Genomic DNA, 24,566 nt, shown 5'->3' with positions numbered 1-24,566 from the left:
TCATCCCGTGCACCAAAAGGTCACCAGTTCCATTCCCAGTCTGGACACATACCCAAGTTGCAGGTTCAATCCCCAGTCGGGGTGCTTGCAGGAGGTAGCCGATTGATGTTTCCCTCACATTGATGTTTCTCTTTTCCCCCCTTCCTCTCTCTGAAATCAATTGGAAAAAACACACACACATCAAAAAACCTCTTTCTCAGAAGCTCCCAACAAACATTACTTCATGCATCATTGGCCCCAAAGGGTCATTTACCCATCTGAACCATTCATGCCCTGTAGCCAGAGGATGGGATGAACTGACTATCTTAAGTCTAGCAGGATCCACTTTAAGAGGTGAGGATAAGAGCAATCCCATACAAACCACACAACTGGGAAATTCAGAATACTGTTAGCAAGGTAGGAGAAAAAAATAAGTATTGAGGAGATAATCAACAAAGCTTCCACAGTTATCACTTAAGAGGAAAAATAAAGCTAGATCCCTCCTTATACTATTAACAAAAATAAATTCAGACATGTTAAAACCCTAAATATAAAGAGTAAATATAGTAGAAAATATAGAGTAATATGTTTCTGATCTTGGGGGGAGATTGGAAGTCTTTTTATTTTATTTTTTTCCACATTTAACTTTATCATTGTCATTTAAAGCTTGATTTTATAAAACACAAAAAGACATTTTTAAGAGTTCTATATCACTGGAATTCAAACAGTAGAAATAGCAATAGCTTTGTAAGTGTAAATTATATACATTAAAATCAAATAATTGGAGGTTTTTTCCATTATAGAAACTATAAAAATGAAACAAATGGCAAAAGGACCATAGCAATATTTTGTGATTGTGGATTATCAGTTACTTTAGGACCTAAGCAAATTCTGAATATTCAGACTTCTTTTTCTGTATTTCGTATTTACTTATATTCTGAGTCAAGCTACTTGACCAAAAGGTCTGATTTAGGAAGGCATTTAGCTTTATAGAAAAAAATTTTCCATCTATAGTTACCAAACCTTTAAAGGAATTGATGTTACAGGGCTGATGTAATCTGCGGGTTCCCTTTTGAACAGCGTGCAAAAAATTACGTCAATCCTATGGAAAGTCAAACAGGTACCAAAAAAATGGAACAATTATGCACAGTTCAGTAAAGTATGATGTTAAGTTTCCTGCATCTAAAAATTAATGAAATAAAACGTGAACTATAGTTGACTTGGTTTCCGGAAAAACATTTGAGAGTTACATATTATTCTTGTCTCATCTCCAGCCATGGACAGTATTTTCTAGGCGACCATGCTGTTTACTTTGTGGATTGTAGCAGATGGACTTGCTTACAAGTTGGTAATGAACTGTGGTCCCAACTCTTCCCACTTTCCAGGTACAACCAAGTCTTTGTCTGTATATATCAGCAGATCAAGTGAACAAGAAACTTCCAACAGTGGCAGAAAGGTCACTGTAGCCGTGATCTGTCTGATCAATAAGTGAATTTCATCATGGATAGCTTTTTGAGACTCTTCTCTGAACACACTGTCATCTTTGGCAGTCTTGTCACACTCTATCAAACTGCCATCTTTCAAGGACCTCACCACTTTCAATACTCCAAATGACTACCACCAGTTTCTGAAATGACCACCTGTATAACCAGTCTTTTAGTAGTTCAGTCACATTATTTAGGTACTTCATGAGCTCAGGATCAGAAGTTATAAGCAAGATGAGTCCATATTTCTGCACTCAAAGGTTTCAGATGGTAAATGCCACACTGATATAAAGTGCTATTGATGCCAAATGAGAAGAACTCAGCCACAATGTCAGTGTTCCCGCGCAGGGGAGGCATGCTTCCAGGGGAGCTGCCGGCCCACAGCTGCAGAGCCCGCCCACCGCACACAGGGAGAGCAGTAACTCCCTGTCATCATCTGGAAGTCTTTCAAAATAAGAGACAAAAAATTAAGTCATTTTAAAAAATTGACCATTTAAAAATATGATCATTTTGCCTGGCTGGGCAGGGCTCAGCGGTTGAGAGTCGAACTAGGATCCAGGCGATCGGGGTTCGATTTCCGGTCAGGGCACATGCCCGGGTTGTGGGCTCGATCAATGACTCTCTCATCATTGATGTTTCTGTCTCTCTCCCTCCCTCTCCTTTCCTCTCTCTGAAATCAATAAAGATATATTTAAAATAAATAAATAAATAAATAAATAAATAAATAAATAAATAAATAAATAAATAAATAAAAATATGATCATTTTATTCCATCAAAATTAAATACTTTGGTACAATAAAAGATGCTATAAAAGACAAGTGAGACACTGGGAAAGAACATTTGTAACATTTGTAATAGACAAAGAATTAGTATCCAGAGCATAAAGAGTATCAAAAATAAAACCTTAACAACTTAAAGAAAAGGACATGAACAGGTAATTAACAGAAGGAAAAATAAAAATGCCGAATAACTATATAAAAAGATGTTTAGCATCACTAAGGAACTTGAAAAATGCAACAGTCAGAAATTCTGTATGCAACATTTGATAATATCAAGACAGTGGTTTCAACAGGCTGTTAGTGGCTGTGTAATAATGTTAGTGGCTGTTAGTGGGTCCTGCTTCTCTCTACAGATCAAGCTGACAGACTTCACTAAATGTAAAAATATATATTTTATGAATCAGTAATTTCTTGTATTGTATCTACCCAAGAAAGATCTTTGCTCATGTGCTTAATGAAGTATATGCAGTAATTGTCATTGTAGCCTATTTGCAATAATGAAATTTGGGAGATAAAATGTTCATCAACCACAGATGAATAAACAAAGTGAGGTGTATTCACACTAGAGAATATTGTATAGCAATTTCAAAATGCACATGATCCCTTTGAACCAATATGGAGAGATCTCTAAGAGATGTCACTGTTGATAACTGCAGAGTGATTATTAGTATATATGAAAAAGTGAAAAGCACAAAATAATCCTATTTATTTTCTGTAGATATATAGGGTCCATAAGTAAATATATAGAAAAAGATCTGGAAAGATATACACCTAGTTGAGAACTGTGGTTACTTGTGGAAACTGGGAGAAGGGGTTGGGATCAGGCGAGGCAGTCAAAGGGCACTTTACTTAGCTTTACGATTTCAGAATCTTAAGACAAAATAACTTTCTTTTTTTCTTTTTTCTTTTCTTTTTTCAGGAAGAGCAAATTCTTGTAACCTGCTACAAGAAGATAATGTACTCATGTATTATCTGGGTAATTAAAAAATAAATTTTACACCCTGGCCAGTGTGGCTCAGCAGACAGAGCGTTGGCGCACCCACTGAAGGGTCTCGGGTTCGATTCCTGATCAAGGACACATACCTGGGTTACAAGTTCAATCCCTGGCCCCTATAGTTCACTCTCTCTAAAAATCAATGGAAAACATATCCTCAGATGAACAAAAAATAAATAAATAAATAAATAAATAAATAAATAAATAAATAAATAAATAAATAAATAACATTTTAATAAAATCATTAGGAGTTGGCTAAGCGAAGGCTAGTTTGGAGCCTGTTCCCTCTGCAGGGGATCCTCTGGACCATAGGTGACTTGACTCCAGATGTCTCTGCTCATCTGCCAAGTCTCTGCCTAGGTCTTGCTGCCATACTCATGGACCTCTCTGGCCCCTGATGATGGGTACATGGGCCATCTCTCTCTTTTGTAGCACAGCTAAATGCCTACAAATAGGGGATGGAGGACAGGCAGAAGGTAGGTACTGGATAGCCAAGGGGCCAGATGATAAGGGCTCCTCTGTTGAAAGAAGTTCAAAGACAGAAAGAAAGGAAGGCCATGCATGGAAGGTCCAGTCCTGGCAGGCAGGTACCTGCATTCAGATAGTCTGTGTGCTTCTCCCCATGTCCTCACTTTGCCTCTCAGCAGCACCTCTCCACCGCCTATACTCTTTGCCCAGACTTTGAGAGACTATCTTCCTCAGCAAAATTTGAGTCTGGGATAGCGGCTAGAAGAGGCACAGGTTGACGGTTAGACGAATGAACTGAGATAGCATAAGGGTCAGAAAAAGGGATAAGTAGAAGTAAAAACAAAATAGGAGCTAGAAAAGGAGTAGAGGGAGAGGTCTACATCAGAGCAGTGGGTCTATTCACATCCATGGGTAGTAGAGGCAGATGAAACCATTACCCACCTCTTTCTCCAATATGGAGCAAAATGTCTTTTACCCACAGGAGTAATAATCCTAATTCCCACTTCAGTTAACCAAGTAAGAGAGGAAAGAGCCTGCCCACCAGGTTTCCACTGGAGAGGTACAAAAGGAGCTCAAGGCACAGGGCAGGGCCTCCCAAGGCATCATCCAAAGGCCTAGGCTGAGATGGCTAGAGGTGCTGATGCTACATCTGCAGGAAATGGAATCCTGGGGGTGGTGTGGTAAAGAAAAAACCCTCTGGTTTTAATAGATCTACTCCTTAGGTTACTCAAAAAGTTCAGACCAAAGTATCACCTCACCTCCCTCCACCCACTGTATAATGACTTCAGAATTGTGGGAACTAAAGTGCTTCCTCCCAGGAAAAAGAAGGACTTCCTTTGAGGTTAAGGCGTGAAATGACAAAGACTACAGCATCTAAGAAGGCCTTCCCTACTCTGAGACTTCCTGCCTCTACCTCTAGAGCCTCAGCAGAGACTGGGGAAGTGAGCACTTCATCAGGCTCTTAAAAGGAATAGATAAGAAAAGCTTCTGTTGTATCCTTTCAGAGTTGAGTGATCTGCCATGAAGTGAGAGATGTTCAGAAATGTGTTTATATTCTTTCTACGACAGGCCCAAAGGGGCACAATTTGAAAGGGGACTTCTTTGCATAATAACGTGTTGTGTTGTGTGTGTTTTGTTTAATCTACTAGTTACCAGATAGATACAACTGAAATAATAAAGAGGTATATCTGCTTCACAAATGGCAATGAAGAACTTAAACTTGCCTTGCAGTACCTACATACATACACCTGCACAGTCCTGCTGGAATTTGGCAGTATCATTCTAGACAAGCATTTTCAACACAACTTTCTGTGATGATGAAAATGTTATATATCTGTGCTGTCCAATATAGAAGTCACTAGCCATATGTGGCTATTGGATGCTTGAAATAATAAGGCAATTAAAATTTTTTAATTTTACTTAATTGTAATTAATTAGTCATATTTAATTAAATAGCCATATATAGTTAATGGCTATTGTATTGGACAGCTTAGTTCTAGGTTGAATCTCTTCTGTTTGGATCAGTTTGCCAAAGAATAGAAAAAGATGCATAATGGAGAGGTTGGTAGCAGAAAGCACTACCAAACACATGAGAAAGAAAGTCCTCATGACAGATAAAGCTAGGAGCAAGCACCATGGGAGCATAAAACACCTCTGGCATTTCAAATCTTTTCAAGCATCTGCTGCACACACAAAAACTGTGTACAAGTGATGTTTTCAGAAAAGTTCAAGGAAAGGAGGTATATTAGTGAAATGGAATGATGCAGAACAGGTATTACAAACTCAACAGAACAGTGTAATCCTGATGATATCTGGGTAAAACCTTCATCTCCATTCCCATTAACAAGAAGCCCTACTTTGGCAAGTGGTCAAAAGAAGCACCAGATCGGACACAGTGTTAGAACTGGACTTCCCTGTTTTCCATAGGCAGAAGGTGAGCACTTCAAAAGGCTCTTAAAAGGAATAGATAAGAAAAGGAGGCAGAGTGATGGGTTGAGGGAGCCCTCAATTTTCTAACCAACAAACTATATGAAGACCTCTTGGGCCCTTTAGACAAGGTAGTTCTTTTTTTTTTTTTTTTTTGGTAAGGAAACTGTATCTTTTTTTAAAAAATTTAATTTTGTTTTGTTTTGTTTAAAATATTACAGATGTCCCTTTTTCTCCCCAATGACCCATTCCACACAATCCCATCCCCCTCCCCAGTCCCTCTCCCGACCACTGTCCATGTCCTTGAGTTGTACATATATGCATATACATTTTTTGGTTACTCTCTCCCCCTCCCCCCACCCTCCCTCCTCCATTCCTCTGACATTTGTCAGTCTGATCTGTGCTTCCATGTCATTGAATCTATTCTGTTCATCAGTTTATTAAGTTCTTTAGATTCCACATATAAGCAAGATCATGTGATGTTTCTCTTCCTGGCTTATTTCACTTAGCATAATTTTCTCCAGGTCCATCCATACTGTCCCAAAGGGTATAAGATCCTTCTTCTTTACAGCTGCGTAGTATTCCGTGGTGTATATGTCACACAGCTTTTTTATCCACTCATCTACTGATGGGCACTTGGACTGTTTCCAGATCTTAGCTATTGTAAATTGTGTTCATATGAACATAGGGGTGCATATATTCTTTCTGATTAGTGTTTCAGGATTCTTAGGATATATTCCTAGAAGTGGGATCACTGGATCAAAAGGCAGTTCCATTTTTAATTTTTTGAGGAACCTCCACACTGTTTTCCATAGTGGTTGCACCAGCATCTTCTTTTTTAAAAATTTTATTTTTTATTTCTTAACAGGTTTAATCTTTATTGTTGAAAGTATTACAGATGTCCCCATTTTTATCTCCCCTTGGTCCCCTCCACCCCACTCTGGTCCAAGGTGGTTCTTCACATGGTACAAAAAATCTTAGACATTTAGATAATCAGTGAGCCCAATATTCACTCCTCACCATCCATCCCCAAGGCATGGAGTGACAATATAATCTTCCTTCCATTTGACATTTCTTTTTTTTAAAAAAAAATGTTTTTTATTGGTTTCCGAGAGAGGAGGGAGAGGGAGGTAGAAACATCAATGATGAGAGTCACTGATCGGCTGCCTCCTGCACTCCCCCTACTGGGATTGAGCCTGCAACCTGGGCATGTGCCCTGACGGGGAACTGAACCATGATGTCCTGATTCATAGGTCAACACTCAACCACTGAGCCACAATGGCCAGCCGGGTAGTTCTTTTCTTACTGCCAATTTTCATAAGCCATAGTGACAAGAATATGACATCCATCTTGTATACTCCCAGGTCAGAGTTCAGGATGCAGAACTCCCCTTTGGGAAAACTCTAATACCACTGCCATATCTGGCATACCAGCCAGGGCCCAGATTGTAGTAGGTACTAGCAAGTAAAGTGTGTAGTACTGACCTTGTTACTGCTTTGGGAATGGTAGGAATCAGAAGCCACTCCAAGTATTATCTCAGGAGATTGATCCAGGCTGAGGAAAGGGAAGAAACAAAAAGAGCTGGGGTGAAAGGAGAAAAACATATGAGGAGATATCTTGCATTCTATCCATCTCATACCAATGGAAATGTACCGATGGAGCCTCCTGAAGCAGTTCTAATCACAGTTGTTTCTTCCTGGCTCAAAGGACTAAAACACCTTCCTGCCACCACAAGGTAAAGGCTAAAGTCCTATGCTGAGCAATCAAGGCCCAGGCTCACTGAGTCAGGGTCTAGCTACTCTATACCACACATGTCTTGTCTATTCCAGACCAACTGATTGATCCTTTTACTTCTCCCACACACACACCATGCTGATTAGGGCCTCCACCCCGTCTTTTATCAGCCTCTCCTGCCACCTGGTTCACCCTAACCACATCCTCCTTTTCCAACCACTTCTTTAAGGCCTACCTGTTACTAATGTCCCCTTCTGGAAGACTTTTCCAAGTAACCAGTTCCAAGGGAGCTCTCCCTTCTTTTAGCACATCTAGATTTCTTGAGAAATTTCTTCCGTTGTTATTTAACTCTTTGAATGGGTAATATACCCTACCAGATGGAGCCCACTGGAGGAATGGGATGTGTTTCTATTATCTCTGAATTTCCCATAGCACCCAACTCAGAGCCAGGCATACAGCAGTCACTTAGTGTGCTTTGGTTCATTTCAATACACATTCTGAGTATAAACTCTGGGCCAGGAACCATGCCCAGTGTTCCTGCCGGAGTTGATACAGATAACTGAGAGGTGGCTCCAGTTTATTAGTACATTTATCCCATCTTTAGACATAGCTGGACCAGCCCCACATCCCTCTGGCTCCCCAAGCCTGGAGAATTTCCCTTTGATAAACAAGACTATCCCCTATATGAGACCTGACTCTTCCCTTTACCACAACTGCACTCCCCATAATACTCTTGCATATCTCAGAAGTCTGAAAGCATTCAAGGAGGACAGGTATAATGTATGGCCAAATACACCCCAACTCCTACTACTGGACAAACTCAGGCCTCCCTCTGTAATAAGCAAACAAATAAATTAAAATGTGAGACAAACAAAAACATTCAGCAGTTCAAAGGAAGTGACCAACATGAGAAACAATTTTTCCAACATAATTCCAAAGGACAATTGTGTCAAGAGGAACAATATAATAAATAAAAAAATTGTGAAGAGGAAAAAAAAAAACATGATTGCAGAATTGCAGACTTAAGATCCCAATGTACACAGAGAACAGAAGACTACATTCCACAAAAACAGAATCCGTGAATTAGTGAACAAACTTGAAAAAAATTGAGAAATTGAAGGAGAAACATAAATAGCAGAAAATTATGAAATCTGGGAGAAAATGCCAGACAAGGTAAAGTGAGTATAAAAGAAATTTTAAGAGATAACTGATTGGATAAAAACCTAATAATCAAATAAATAGCTGAAGAAAACTTCCCTGAGATGTGCAGGGTTACATTTACCAGGGATACAGCACTAAACAATTCATACAAGGTACCTACTCTTACTGAATCCACAAAAAAATTATCAGGAATATTTCAGATATTAGTAAATTTTTTTTAAAAAAAATTCTCACCCAAGGACATATTTTCACTGATTCAAGAGAGAGAGGAAGGGAGTGAGAAAGAGAGAGAGAAACACTGTGAGAGAGAAACACTGACTGGCTGCCTTCCATACACAACCTGACCGGGAATCAAGCGCTCAACCTGGGTAGGTGATTTGACTGGGAATTGAACCTGTGACCCTTCAATGCTGCAGACAAGGCTCCAACCGAGTGATACCGGCCAGGGCAGTAAATGCTTTAAAGAAAAAATAGAATAACAAAAAGACTTGGTGATAGAATGGCTACATCAGATTGGGTAGTCAGGAAAGAATTCTCTGAGGTGACAAATGTACTTAGTCCTGAATGAAAAGAAGGCATTTATCATGAAAAGAAGCCTTCTAGGTAGAGGGACTACATAGTGCAAAAGCCCTCAGGTAAAAGTAAGACACAGTTAAGGAAAAGAAGTAAGGCCAGTATTGCTAGAGCACAGTGAACAAAGGGCAGAGTGGTATGAGATGAGGTTGGAGAGGTAGGTTGGGGTAGATTATATAATATAAGCTATGGTAAAATGTATAAGTGTGAGAGAAGCCAGGGGAGAGCTTTCAGGTGGAAAATGGTCACCTAGGCTGCTGATTGGAGAATGGATTGTAGTAAGGTAAAATTAGAAACAAGGAGACCAATTAGTAACTGATTTCAGCAGTCTAGAGAAGGGATGACAGTAAACACAAGAGCATGGATTAAAAATAAAGAGATGGGCAAAGATGCAATAAGCAAGAAGAAATCAAAAGTAATAATAGAAAAAATGACTAAATGAAATCAGAGGGCTATTTTTTTAATGATATTCCAAAATGAAGACATTCATAAATATTTCTGGGCTGAATAACAGCTTACAAAATAACTAAAACAACCAGGAAGAAAGCAAGGTAATTCAAGAAAAAATTGGCAAAACTGTTATCATAATGGATACTTTAACATACTTATTTCAATCTTTAACAGATCAGCCAGAAAAATAATAGAGAACTTGACTATTATCAATAATTAATAAACTTTGTTTAATAGAGACATGAAACACTATATTCCATAAATACCAAATATACATTCTGGTCAAAAAGTCATAAAAACAACCTCAACAAAATTGAGTGGAAATTTAATTGCCTATATTCTTTGACCATGATGCTATAACAATAGAAATAAAGATCAAGAGGTTAAACAAAAATTTCAATCACCTTGAAATTTTTTAAAAGTCACTATCTTAATGAAACATAAATTGTCATGCTACATATTAAACACATATGGAATGGATTATGGAACAATTTCTTAAAACACAAAGAAGAATTAATTCCAAGATATAGAAAGCTGGGAAGAGTATTACATATTGCAACAACAGCCAGACAAACTACAAAATTGCTTCTCTTCCTGTATCCATCAGAGATCTGAGGGCAATCAAAAAGCCTAAAATCTAAGGAAACACAAGTGTCACCAATGAGAGACAGAACATGAGCACAGATTCACCTGTAGCAGAGCGCAAAAAACCCCACTGGGGACCATAGAAGCAGGTAAGAAAAATGCACATACAAAGTTTAAACAAATTGCTAAAGGTGAAGTATGGCAATGTGAGAGTATGGGGCTCTTGGGAGTTGCAGACATGAGGGAAATTCACACCTCTCACGTGCTTTTCTCCACACAACTTCACTGAGTTCTCACAAGAAAGACTAGCCCTCTATCCCAGTCTTTCTCAGTAATCTTGACCCTACCCCTCTCTATTATAGTCATATTCTCCCTTATATCTTTGGTGGGTTTGGGGCAGAAGAGAGTATTGTGCCCCTCCCACAGTGGTAAAATACTTCTAAAGATCTGGGCCAGATTGTTTTCTGACCCTCCCAACAGAGTTTTCAGCCTGTCTAAAACGGAGGCTATACCAGGAAAACACAGGATCCTCACTGGTATCCATCACAAGGTTAGCAAGCATGAGTACCAGGCAACAGATTACTGCTTGGGAGAAGCAACAGTGAATCAAGAAAATCTGAGGTGTAGGTGCCCTGGGCAGTTTCAAAGCTGCAAGTGGAATGGGAATATTATTTTTTTTAAAAACTTCTGAAAACTCAGCCTCTACCCTAAGCAAAATGTTTTAAAGCTGGGGGTACACTAAAGAAAACAGAAAAACAAAACAAAAAACCCTTTAAACCCTAAATTGACTCAATTTAGTTAAATTCTAACTAAATTGACTCAATTCTCCACATTAATGGCTTAGGATAATTGTGCACACTCCAGAAAAAATCCTATTTACATCATGTAGTTGGAGTCATACATTATGTAGCCTTTTAAGATTGACCTTTTACTTACAAAATATGCATTTAAGGTTCCTCAATGTCTTTTCATGGCTTGATAGCTCATTTGTTTTTTATTTATTTACTTTAAAATATATTTCAATTGATTTTTTAGCGAGAGAAAGAGGAAGGGAGAGGGAGAGAAACATGGATGCTAGAGAGCAAAGGATAGACTGGTTGCCTCCTGTACACCCCCCATTGGGGATCAAGCCCACAACAGGCATGTGTCCTGACTGGGGATGGAACAAACAACCCTTCTTCAGTGCACAGGATGATGCCCAACCGAGCCTCACTGGCCAGGGTTCATTTATTTTTAGTACTAAATTATAGTCCATTGTCTGGATTACCACAATTTATCTGATTTACCAACTGAAAGACATCTTGTTTGTTTCAAGTTTCAGCAATTATGAATAAAGTTCCTACAAACATTTGCATGCAGGTGTTTGTTTTTTTAATATGTCTTTATCGATTTCAGAGAGAGGAAGGGAGAGGGAGAGAGAGATAGAAACATCAATGATGAAAGAGGGTCACTGACTGGCTGCCTCCTGCATGCCCCCTGCTGGGGATCAAGCCCACAACCCAGGCATGTGCCCTGACCGGGAATCGAACCACGATCTCCTAGATCCTAGGTCGATGCTCAACCGTTGAGCCATGCTGGCCGGGCAAGATACCACCTTTTTAAAAATATTTTTTCATGGTTGCCCTAGAGTTTGCAATATATGTTTACAACTAATCAAGTCTACTTTCAAATAACACTATGCCATGTCTCAGTAAGGTATTTTTCCCCCCTCTGGTTTCTTTCAATTTTTTTCTTTATCTTTGATTTTCTGCAGTTTGAGTATGGTATGACTAGTGGTAGGTTTTTTTTGTGTGTTTATCCTGCTTGTCATTCTGAGCTTCCTGAATTTGGTGTCTGACTTTGAGGAAATTCTCAGTCATCAATGCGTAATATATTTCTTCTGCTCCTTTCTTTCTTGTCCTGGAATTCTGATTTTGTGTATTTTATACCTTTTATAGTTGTCTCACAGTTCTGGGATATTCTGGGATTTTTTTTAAAAATTAGTTTTCTCTTTGCCTTTCATTTTGGTTTCTATTGAAATACTTTCTTTTCTTAATTTTAATTTTATTTTATTGATTTTTAGAGAAAGGAAGGGTGGGAGGGTGGCAGGGAGGGGGAAAGAGAGAGAGAGAGAAACATTTATTTGAGAAACATTGAAAGGCTGCCTCCTGCATGCACCTGGACCTAGGATTGAACCCACAACCTGGGTATGTACCCTGACCGAGACTCAAACCCACGACCTTTTGATATACAGGGCAATGTTGCAACCAACTGAGCCACATTGGCCAGGGCTCTACTGAAATATTTTCAAACTCTCTGCTTCTTTCCTTGTCTGTGTTTAGTACTCTGATAAACCTATCAAAGGTATTAATTTATGCTACAATATTATTTTATCTCCAACATGTTCTTTTGATTTTTTGAGTTTCCATCTCTCTACTTACATTATCCACCTATTCTTGCATGTTGTCCACTTTTTCCATTAGGGCTCTTAGCATATTAATCATAGCTGTTTTAAATTTATGGTTTCATAATTCCAACATCCCTGCCATACCTGGGGTCTAATTCTGATGCTTGCTGTGTCTATTCAAATTGTGTTTTTTCCTTAGTATGTATGCCTGTTGAAAGGAGAACATAAAGTACTGAGTAAAAGGAACTCTGGTGAGTAGGCATTTAGTAATACAGTGGTAAGGTGTGAAGAGAATGGAAGCATTTTATAGTCTCATGATTGGTCTCAACTCTTTTGGTGAGCCTGTGCCCTTGCACTGTCAACTTCACCAAGTTTCTCAGTTTTTCCCCTTGAGGTGGAAGAGATTGGCTAGAGGGGGCTGGAGTTGGGTATTTCCCTTTCTCCAGATTGGTTAGGCTTTGATAAAACCTCAGCATGCTATGCTCTAATAAAATAGTTTTTCCTAAGGGCAGACCTTATTAAGGACAGAATGCTCTGGCCCAATTCAAAATGGTTTCTTTTTCTCTATGCCTGCTGGATGCATGAGAGGATTTTTCTATGATCCTCACTGTGGCTATTAGTAGAGTTCCTGAAGGTAAAACTCATAAAAGTGTGGGAGCCTTCTAATGACTGGGATCTCCTCAAATATTTTCTTTCTCAAGCTTGTCCACACTGAATCTCCCCCAATTTGATAATCACAGTTCAAGTGTTTTTAATTTTTTATCTCATTCCCATGGAGGTGGGTTTCTGCCCCACTAAGCTGTGATTCTACCTACCTGTCTCTCCAATTTATGAGGAAGAGTTTTGCCCTGTGACCTCATTTCTCTGATGGATCTAAATAAGAGCTGAATTTTCGGTTCAACTTTTTTCACTCATTGTTAGGATGAAATGACAACTTCTTTTTTTTCTTCATTTTTTTAAACTTTTTTTTTTTTTTTAAATATATCTTTCTTGATTTCAGAGAGAGGAAAGGAGAGGGAGAGAGAGAGATAGAAACATCAATGATGAGAGAGTCATTGATCAGCTGCAGCCCACAACCTGGGCATGTGCCCTGACTGGGAATCGAACCCTGATCGCCTGGATTCTAGGTCAATGCTTAACCACTGAGCCACGCCCGGCAGGGCTGAAATGACAACTTCTAAGCTCCTTATGTGCTGGACTGGAAACCAAAAGTCTGAAACATATTTTCAGATAAATAAAAGCTGATCATTCACCACACACAGATCTGCCCTATAAAAACTTGGAACTATAGAAAGAAATAAAGCTGTCTGGAAAGGAATAAGTGAAGATAAACGTAAAAGACTTTTTATATTGCCCCAGCTGAGTGGCTTAGTTGGTTGGAGCATCATCCTATACACCAAAAAGGTTTTGAGTTCAATTCCTAATCATGGTACATACCCAGGTTTCAGGTTTGATCCCTGGTCCAGGTACATACGGGAGGCAACCAATCCATGTTTCTCCTATAGATGCTTCTCTCTCTCTCCTCCCCTTCCTCTCTCTCTAAAATCAATAAACATATCCTTGAGTGAGGATTTAAATTTTTTTTTCATATTTTTAATCACCTAAAAGATAATTAACTGTCTTAAGAAAACACAGTAACAAAGTATTATAAAATTATAGCATATGATAAAGGAAAATTCATGACAATTATAGCACAAAATTGGGAGTAAGAAACTGAAAGTATTATTACAAGGTTCTTAAACTACACATGAAGTAGCAGTACAGTTTTATCTAAAGAATGATTGTGATTAAAGAAGTATACTGAAACCTCTAAGACAACCACTAAAATTTGTTAAAAAATATACAAATAATAAGCCAATAATAGATATAAAATGAAATAATAAAAAACAGCCAATCCAAAAGCATGCAGAAAAAGAGAAAAACAAACAAACAAAGAACAGATAGAACAAGTAGGATCAACTAGAAAAATGGTATATTTTTTAAAAGACTTTTTATTTATTTTTTTTTAAGAGAGAGAGGAAGGGGGGGAGAGAGAGAAGCATCAATGTGATAGCTAAACATTAATTGGCTGCCTCCTGCATGCCCCCTATCGGGGATTAAGCCCACAACCTTCTGGTGCACAGGACGACACCTAACCAACGGAGCCACACCAGCCAGGGTGAAAAATGGTAGATTTTAAACCAACTACATCATAATTATATTAAATATAAATTGCCTAAACACACAAGTTAAAAGATAGAGATTGTCAAATTGGATGAAGAAGACAATTTTATGCTGTCTACAAGAAACTCACTTTAAATGTAAAGATAGGTTAAAAGTAAAATGATGTCAAGAGAATGAAAGACATGCCACAGACTGGGAAAAATATTTGCCAAATACATGTCTGATAAAAGACTGTTATCTAAAATATAAAAAGAACTCTTAAAACTCAACAATAAGAAAACCCAATTAAAAAATGGGGAAAGTATCTGAACAGAGACCTCATTAAAGATAGACAGAAGGCAAGTAAGCATATAAAAAGATGCCCTACATCATATGTCATCAGGGAATCGCAAATTTAAACAATAAGATATGGTACACAACTCATAGAGTGTTGAAAAACCCAAACACTGACAACATCTAATGTTAGTGAGAATATAGTGCAATAGAAACTTCATTGATGGTGGAAATAAAAAATGGAACAGTTACTTCGGAAGACTGGCAGTTTCTTACAAAGCTAAACATAGCTTTAACATATGATCCAGATATTATACTTCTCAGTATTTATCCAAATGAACTGAAAACTTTTGTCCACACAAAACCCTGCGTACAGATGTTTATAGCAGCTTTATTTATAATTGCCAAAAGTTGAAAGCAACTAAGATGTTTTTCAGTAGGTAAATGGGAAAACTGTGATAGATACATATAATAAAATATTTTTCATTGATAGAAAGAAATGAGCTATCAAGCTGTGAAAATACATGGTGAAATCTTAGATGTGTATTGCTAAGCAAAAGAAGCCAATCTGAAAAGTCTACATAATGTATGACTAACTACATGACATTCTGGGAAAGGCAAAACTATGCAGACAGTAAAGAGATCAATGGTGGCCAGGAGTTCAAGGAGTGGGGAGGAATAAATAAGTGGAGCATAGGGTATTTTTAGGGCTGTGAAACTACTCAGTATGGTAAAGTAATGGTGGATACATGTCATTATATATTTGTCAAAACCCATAGGAATGTATTAGACAAAGACTGAACCCTAATATAAACTGTGGAGGTTGTTAATAATAATATACCAGTATTTGTTCATGAATGGCAACAAATGTATCACACTAATACCAGATGTTAATAATATAAACTGTGTGTGTGAGTGGTGGTGGGGGTAGTAAATGAGAAACACTGCATTTCCTGTGCAGATTTTCTGTAAATCTAAAACTTCTCTTTAAAAAAGTCAATTAATGTTGCCCGGCCGGGCATGGCTCAGCAGTTGAGTGTTGACCTAGGATCCAGGAGACTGTAGTTCAATTCCCAGTCAGGACACATGCCCGGGTTGTGGGCTCAATCCCAGGAGGGGGCGTGCAGGAGGCAGACGATCAATGACTCTCTCATCATTGATGTTTCTATCTCTCTCTCCCTCTCCCTTCCTCTTGCTCTGAAATCAATAAAGATATATTAAAAACAAACAAACAAAAAAAAACCAGCAAGAGAAATGCTGTTATTGACCTACAAGGGAGCTCCCATTAGACTGCTAGTTGATTTCTCAACAGAAACTTTGGAGACCAGAAGGGATTAACAAGAAATATTCAAAGTGATGACAACCAAGATTACTCTATCCAGCAAAGCTATTGTTTAGAATTAAAGAACAGATAAAGAGCTTCCCAGACCAAAAAAAAACACCTAAGAAGTTCATCACCACCAAACCAGTATTACAAGAAATGTTAAAGGGTCTTTTTTAAGAAAAAGAATTTTTTAAAAATCTATAATAAATCACCATAAAAAGAATGAAATCTTACTATTTCTGACAGTATGGGTAGACCTAGAGGGTACTATGTTAAGTGAAATAAGTCAGACAGAGAAAGACAAATATGATTTCACTTTTATGTCAAATCTAAAGAACAATATAAACAAACAAGCAAAACAGAAACAGACTCATAGATACAGAGAACAGGCTGCTGGTTGGCTGAGAGGATGGGGGTTGAGAAACTGGGGGGGAAAGGTGATGGGATTGAGAAGTACAGATTGGTAATGACAAAATAGTCATGTGGATGTAAAGTACAGTATAGGGAATATAGTCAATAATACTGTAATAACTATGTATAGTGTCAGTTGGGTACTGGAAATACCAGAGGGAACACTTTGTAAAGTATCTGATTGTCTAAACACTACGGTGTACACCTGAAATGAATACAAAATAATACTGAATGTAAACTGTAACTGAAAAAAAAAGTCTTTAATTTAAAAAACTCAATTAATGTAATTCATTACATCAACAGACTAAAGAAAAATTCCATATACAGTTGACCCTTGAATAATGTTGGGGTTGGGGTTGGGGCTGGGGTTGGGGTTGGGATTGGGGTGCGAATCACCTATGCAGGCAAAAGTCTGCATTTAAGTTAAGTCAGCTCTCCACATATACGCAGATTCCCAATCACAGATAGAAAATACAGTTGATTGTTGAACAACACAGGTTTGACAGGTGTGGGTCTACTTACAGATGGATTGAAAAATAACCTCATATAAGTGGACCTGTGTAGTTCAAACTTGTATTGTTCAAGGGTTGACAATAATTGATTACATCAGTAGTTAAAGAAAGAGTATTTGATAAAATTCAACTTCCATTCATAATGCTCTCAGAAAATAAGAAAAGGAATATTCATAATCAGACAAAAGCTTCTGCATGAAATCATTAGCATATATTATGCTTAATGGTGAAAAACTTAAATGCCTCTAAGATTGAAAATGAGACAAAGATACCTCCCCTCACCATTCCTATTCACCATCATGCTGTAGGTCCTAACCAGTGCAATAAGGTAAGAAAATGAAATAAAAGGGCTATATATTGGAAACAAAGAAATAAAACTGTCTCTACCTGAAGACATGATTGTCTACATATAAAATTCTGATGAATTTATAACAAGGCTACTAGAATGAACTAATAGTTAAGCAAGGTCACAGGATAAAAAGCAAAAATAGTCAACGAACTGGAAATTGAAATTCAAAAAAGAGTGGCATTTATAATAGCACAAAACATAAAGTATTTAGACATAAATATAACAAAATGTCAATGTTGTGTATGCTAAAAATGGTAACATAAAAACTGATATAAAAAAAAATCAAAGAAGACCAAAACGATGAAGACTATGTTCATGGATTGCAAGGCTCAACAATTCTCCCTCAGCTGATCTCTAGATTCAACACAATTGCAATAAAAATCCAAGCACACACAAAATTAGTTGTACTTTTATACACTAGTGATAAACATCTGAAAACAAAATTTAAAAAAAGACAATTTCATTTAAAATAGCTTCAAAAGGAATAAAATACTGAGAAATAAATTTAATTAAGATGCAATACATGTACACTGAAAACTACAAAAATTACTGAAAGAAACTGAAGACTTAAATAATTTGAAAGGCATCCCATGTTCACAGATTGGAAGATACTGTTAAGATAGCAATACCGCCCCCCCAGAAATCCCCAGATTTAGTGCAATACCAATCAAAATATCAAATGGCCTTTTATTTCATAAATAGCTGATCCTAAAATTCATATGGAATTGCAACAAAACACAAATAGCCATGCTTCAATATGAATGAGTTTGAAACATTATGCTAAGTGAAAAAAAGCCAGACACAAAGATTACACATCGTATGATTCCATTTATATGAACTTTCCAGAACAAACAAATCCAGAGAGACAGAAAGAGATTGCCAGGGGCTGGGAAGAAGGGGAAATGAGTAGAGACTGTTTAATGAGTACAGGGTTTCCTTTTGAGTTGATAAAAATGTTCTGGAGCTAGATCATCATTGTGGCTGCACAATGTTATGAATTTACTGAATGTCACTGAAGTGTACACTTTTTAAAATATATATATATTTTTTATTGATTTCAGAGAAAGAGGAAAGGAGAGAGAGAGAGAGAGACATCATTGATGAGAGTCATTGATTGGCTGCCTCCTACATACCTCTTGCTGGGGATTGAGCCCAAAACCCGGGCATGTGCCCTGACCGGGAATTGAACCCCAATCTCCTGGATCATAGGTCAATGCTCAACCACTGAGACACATCGGCTGGGCTGAAGGGTATACTTTTTAAATGGTTAAAGTAATAAATGTTATGTATGTTTTACCACAATAAAAAATCTCATCACAACTTTTTTTGTAGACATCAATAAGCTGCTTTTAAACTTAAAATGGAGCCTGGCCGGGCATGGCTCAGCGGTTGAGCGTCGACCTAGGATCCAGGCGATCGGGGTTCGATTCCCGGTCAGGGCACATGCCTGGGTTGCGGGCTCAATCCCCAGCAGGGGGAGTGCAGGAGGCAGCCGATCAATGACTCTCTCATCACTGATTATCTATCTCTCTCTCTCCCTCTTCTTTCCTCTCTCTGAAATCAATAAAGATATTTAAAATAAATAAATAAATAAATAAATAAATAAACTTAAAATGGAAAACTAAAAAATCGAAGGTAGCTGAAACAAATTTGACAAAACAGAATAAAGTTGGAGACCAGAAATAGACCGATATATCCATAGTTAATTTATTTTAAGAATGTTTCAAAGTCATTTCAATGGGAAAAACGTCTTAATAAATAGTACTGGAATAATAAGTCAAATCTAATTGCTCTTCTCTTGCTGCTTTAAAATTCTTTGTCTTTAACCTTTTGCATTTTAATTATGATGTGTTTTGGTGTGGGCCTGTTGGGGTTCACCTTGTTTAGGACTCTGCACTTCCTTGACTTGTATGTTTATTTCCTTCACCAGGTTAGGGAAGTTTTCCATCATTATATTTTCAAATAGTTTTTCAATTTCTTGCTCTCTGTCTTCTTCCAACAGCCCCATGATGCAAATGTTGGTACATTTGAAGTTGTCCCAGAGGCTCCTCACACTATCCTCCTTTTCTTGGATTCTTTTTTCTTTTTGCTGTTCTGTTTGGGTGCTTTTTGCTTCCTAATATTCCAAATTGCTGATTTGATTCTCAGCTTTATCTACTCCTCGTTTCAGTTATTGTATCCTTCATTTCTGGGTGGTCTTTTTTATGCTGTTGAACCCTAAGTTCACTGAGAATCCTTATAACCACTGTTTTGAACTCTGCATCTAGTAGATTGCTTTTCTCCATTTAATTTAGTCAAACTTAAATTTATGGCTTACTTACTAACTGTATTGTAAATGAATGATGTAACTGTACTGAAAGACTTGGTGAATAAGAGAGTTGACCTAAGTAATTCTAGAAAACAGTGTTTTGACTGGATACTGTGATGCTAAGGAAAAAAAGAAATGTATACAAATACTGTACTGTACATAGCTGATAAAATTTGTTTCTCCAAGGGGTTTGGATTGCCAAGCCAGTGTGACTAAGCAGTTGGGCATCGACCTATGATCCAGGAGATCACGGTTCAATTCCTAGTCAGGGCACATGCCTGAGTTGCGGACTCAACCCCCAGTAAGGGGCGTGCAGGAGGTAGCCGATCAATGATTCTCTGATCAATGATGTTTCTACTCTCTCTCTCCCTTCCTCTCTCTGAAATCCATAAAGAGATTTTTTTTTTAAAGGGGGGGGATTACCAACTCTAACACTACTTTATTTGTATACTAGAGTTGAACAAATAAATATATCATAGATAAGGACAGTGGCATCTTCCTGTTGGAGAAAGAAGATATAATTAGGTGCAAGTGGGGCTGAGGCAGAAGGGTACGGAAGGAGGTGATGATGTAAGTGAGCACTGGCATTGGAAACTTGGTGGCTATGGCCACTGTAAGCAGGCCTGACATCTCCTTACTGACAGGGCTTTACCTAGAGATGGGAAGGCAGGGCTGCAGTCCAAGCTGCTACAATTATCTGGGCCTGCAGTGGGGTAGCTACATCCAGATCCCATTATGTATCAGAACAAAAAAACAGAGGAAAATTCTATGGAGAAAAGGAATCCACTTAGCCTTTTCTGAGAAATAGAATACTAGATTTGGAGGCTTTAAGTAGTTCTACCTTCATCAGCACTTGTGCATTATAAAAGCAAAGTTGGGGAGGCCAATTACTTGCAGAAGGCATTTTTGAGGAATTTCCAGTGCAGAAAGAAGACCCTTCAAATCCAGAAAACATGGATCCAGGATGAACCCCTTTTTGCTACGACAAAGTCAAATGTGGCTGGTGAAAATGTTAGTACTCTGTCCTCTTCATTTCCTCCTCAAGGACCCTCCTGAAACTCTAGGCAAAGAAGTTACTGTCATCAGCAAAGAGCTCTGACCATGAATACTGCTGAGAGAAGTCTCCTGAAGGAAGCTCTTGATTTACCAGCAAATAGTGTTTTAGGTCAGGCCATTGGTCACAGACCTAGGACAAAACTGCAGGCTTCTGACTTTCCCATGAAGTTCAATGGGAAGAGCCAAAGTTCAGGTGAGAGTGGCGCAGTTGTGGTCACCTTGAGCAACCATACGAGAAAGCACTTTTGTTATGGCTGCTACCAAGGGCTGGGGAACCACAAGAATAGGGGACTGCTTATGCCAAAAAAGTTCCAACTTAACCAACATAGAAGAATAAAAAAAAGTACCTCTTCTTATGATATATGAGAAATTATCCATGACTAGGTTTCAGTACAGGATTCTCAGATTCTAGCACTTCAGGACAAAAAAGCAAAGTTTGCAAGCTAGAAAAAGCCCAGCAAAGCTGGGTGCAGGTCACTGGGGACTATCAAGAGACCCTTAGGGAGACAGTGAGGGTAGCAGTTGCAGCCCTTTCCATTTCCCAGAACGTAAAAGACACTTCTTGTCGGCATCAACTATACTTCTCAGATATGGACAGCAGTGCTGTAGTAAAGGGAAAGAACTCTCATATGCCTGATGGCTGCACTAGAGGAAGCCCTTTCTGGGGCAAGGAATTTAGTTTAGATGAAGCATTCCCTGACCAACAGAATAGCAGTACCACATACACCTGGGACCAGTCACCCTGTTTCTTTCCTAAGCGGGAGTTTCCAGAGCCGATTCATGACATCCTCCCACAAGACCATCATTCTAGTAACATGTTTATCTCAGAAACCAAAAGAGAAACTATGATTCTGGGTCAGGAAAATCAGACAAGTGCTGTCTATGGTGACAAGAGTAAAGTTGTCAGTGTCTGGGGCAGATCAATCTGTAAATAATGTATATAGACCTGTGTCTGAAGAGACTGTTCAGAAAGAGAGCTCATGCCACCTGGATAAATAAATCCTTCAAGCAGAACATTCTTAGTTCTAAGTTGCTGGACCATACTACTGTAAAAGTCCACTGGAGGCTCCTCTGAAGTGCAGTGGACTCAAACTAGAAAATCAAGTGAGAGGTGGGAAGAATAGTAGAAAGCATCTCCAGCCCCAGCCAGTTTGGCTCAGTTGTTAAAGCCTCAGCCTTCAGACTGAAGGGTCCCAGGTTTGATTCCAGCCAAGGGCACATACTTCAGTTACAGGCTTGATCCCCTACCTGGGTTGGGGTTTATGAAGGAGGCAACCAATTGATGTGTCTCTCTCATATCAGTGTTTCTCTCTCTCTCCGAAAAGCAATGGAAAAAATAATCTCAGGTGAGGGTTTAAAAAAAAAAAGCATCTCTAGTAGATGATAAACAGCTGTCCATCTGCCTTTCTGGATTCCTAGATGAGGCTATAAAGAAGTATGGCTGCCCGGCCAGGGTCGCTCAGCAGTTGAGCATCAACCTATGATCCAGGCAATCGCAGTTAGATTCCCGGTCAGGACACATGCCAGGGCTGCAGGCTCGATCCCCAGTAGGGGGCATGCAGAAGGCAGCTGATCAATGACTCTCTCATCATTGATGTTTCTATCTCTCTCTCCATTTACCTTCCTCTCTCTGAAATCAATAAAGACATAATTTAAAAAAAAAAAAAAAAAAAGTATGGCAGTTTGGTCCCACTCAGTGAAAAAAATGTGCTTGGAAGATTAAAAGATATCTTTAATGAAGATTTTTCTAATAGGAAACCATTTATCAATAGGGAAATAACAAACTATCAGGCCAGACATCAAAAATGCAACTTCCCTGTCTTCTACAATAAGTGCATGGTGGATATGGATGACCTGATGAAACTGGATGGTCAGAATTGGCTGAATGACCAGGTCATTAATATGTACGGTGAACTGATCATGGATGCACTCCCAGACAAAGTTCACTTCTTCAACAGTTTTCATAGACAGCTGGTAACCACAGAATATAATGGAGTAAGATAGACTAAAAAGGTGGATTTGCTTAAAAAGAGTCTTCAGTTGATTCCTATTCACCTGGAAGTCCATTGGTCTCTCATTACTGTGACACTCTCTAACCATGTTATTTCATTTTATGATTGCCAAGGCATTCATTTTAAGTTTTGTATAGAGAATATAAGAAAGTATTTGCTGACTGAAGCCAGAGAAAAAAATAGACCTGAATTTCTTCAGGGTTGGCAGACTGCTGTTACAAAGCATATTCCACAACAGAAAAATGACAGTGACTATACAGTCTTTGTGCTCCAGGACTACAAGTGCCTTGCCTTAAATCAGCCTTCCCAGTTTTCCCGAGGAGACATATCCTGAGTACAGAAGAGGATTTATAAGGAGCTATGTGAGTGCTGGCTCATGGACTAAAACTCAGCAAGACTGGGAAGTGTGACCAAGTTGGAGCAAATAATTTGTTACTTGAATCTCCAAACACTTATTTGAATTTTTACAGATATTTCAGATCACTGGTATTGGGCCACTATTGTTAACCCCCATTTATTTTTAGCCCTTATTAATTTTTCTAGCTACCATGTACTATTTTTTTCAAAATATATTTCTATTGCCCTAATCAGTTTGGCTCGGTGGTTAGAGCATAGACCTGTGGACTGAAGGGTCCCAGGTTAGATTCCAGCCAAGGGCATGTACCTCGGTGGCAGGCTCAATCCAAGCCCTGGTGGGGGCACATGCTAGAGGCAACTAATCGATGTGTCTCTCACATTGATGTTTCTCTCTCTATCTCCCTTCCACTCTCTCTAAAAAGCAATGGAAAAAGTACCCTCAGCCAAGGATTAAAATATATATTGATTTCAGAGAGAGGAAGAGAGAGGGAGACATAGAAACATCAATGTAGAGAGAGAAGCATCCACATCGATTGATTACCTCCTGCATGCCGCCCACAAGGGATGGAGCCCGCAACTCAGGCATGTTCTCTGACAAGAAATTGAACTGTGACCTCCTGGTTCATGGGTCCACATTCAACCACTGAGGAACACTGGCCAGGCTATTTTTTAATGTTCTATTTTTTAATGTTCAGTTTGGTTACAGTTTTAATTTTATGGATTCCAGGTGTTTCCCTGCACCCCATAGTTAGTATTTATTATCCACACGCATGCATATAGACAGAGCATGCAGTACAGAGTATTAAAAAAAGCCTAGTAGATTTGGTGCAGCTTTTGAAACTTAGATGTGAACTGAATACAGGTTTAAAATTTAATCCCAGATCCTAACAATGCAGGATGTTTTTGATGCTACATATGAGAGTATTAGGTGTTGCCTAGGCACAAAGGGTAGCTAGGAGTTGTTTTGACAAATCTTGTCTTTCTTACTTTTACCAGCAATACCTTCCACTGATTTCCCTCCCTAAGTTAGTCTTGGAGTGAGAGCTGCATTCCTTTTAATGGGTGAGAAGGAAGTAGCCATAAACTAACTGATGTGTTCTCTTTATGGAGGCACATGTGAAGAATAGTAATAAATGCCTAAATCTTATAAAGGCTTTTGCTGAAACACTGAATTCCCTGGATATTAGTTTTTGACCCATTAAAAAAATTAGTATTTATCAAACAAGTGGCTAAACAAATGAGAATCCAACCTAAAAGTAATTTACAAGTTTACCCTTCCTT

General features: G+C 38.4%; 2 pseudogenes; one reads left to right on the top strand and one right to left on the bottom strand.

The window, feature by feature from the left end:
* Window positions 1-1,269: 1,269 nt before the first annotated feature.
* LOC107525049 (mitotic spindle assembly checkpoint protein MAD2A-like) lies at window positions 1,270-11,707 on the bottom strand (annotated as a pseudogene).
* An 8,811-nt stretch (window positions 11,708-20,518) lies between these two features.
* Window positions 20,519-23,313, top strand: LOC107525050 (sentrin-specific protease 5-like; annotated as a pseudogene).
* The last annotated feature ends 1,253 nt before the right edge of the window (window positions 23,314-24,566 follow it).

This window comes from Miniopterus natalensis, chromosome 4 (assembly GCF_054644295.1).
Source record: "Miniopterus natalensis isolate mMinNat1 chromosome 4, mMinNat1.hap1, whole genome shotgun sequence".
NCBI classification, from domain to species: Eukaryota; Metazoa; Chordata; class Mammalia; order Chiroptera; family Miniopteridae; genus Miniopterus; species Miniopterus natalensis.
Note: the sequence above shows the minus strand (reverse complement) of the source record. Positions and strands in the feature narration are given on the sequence as shown.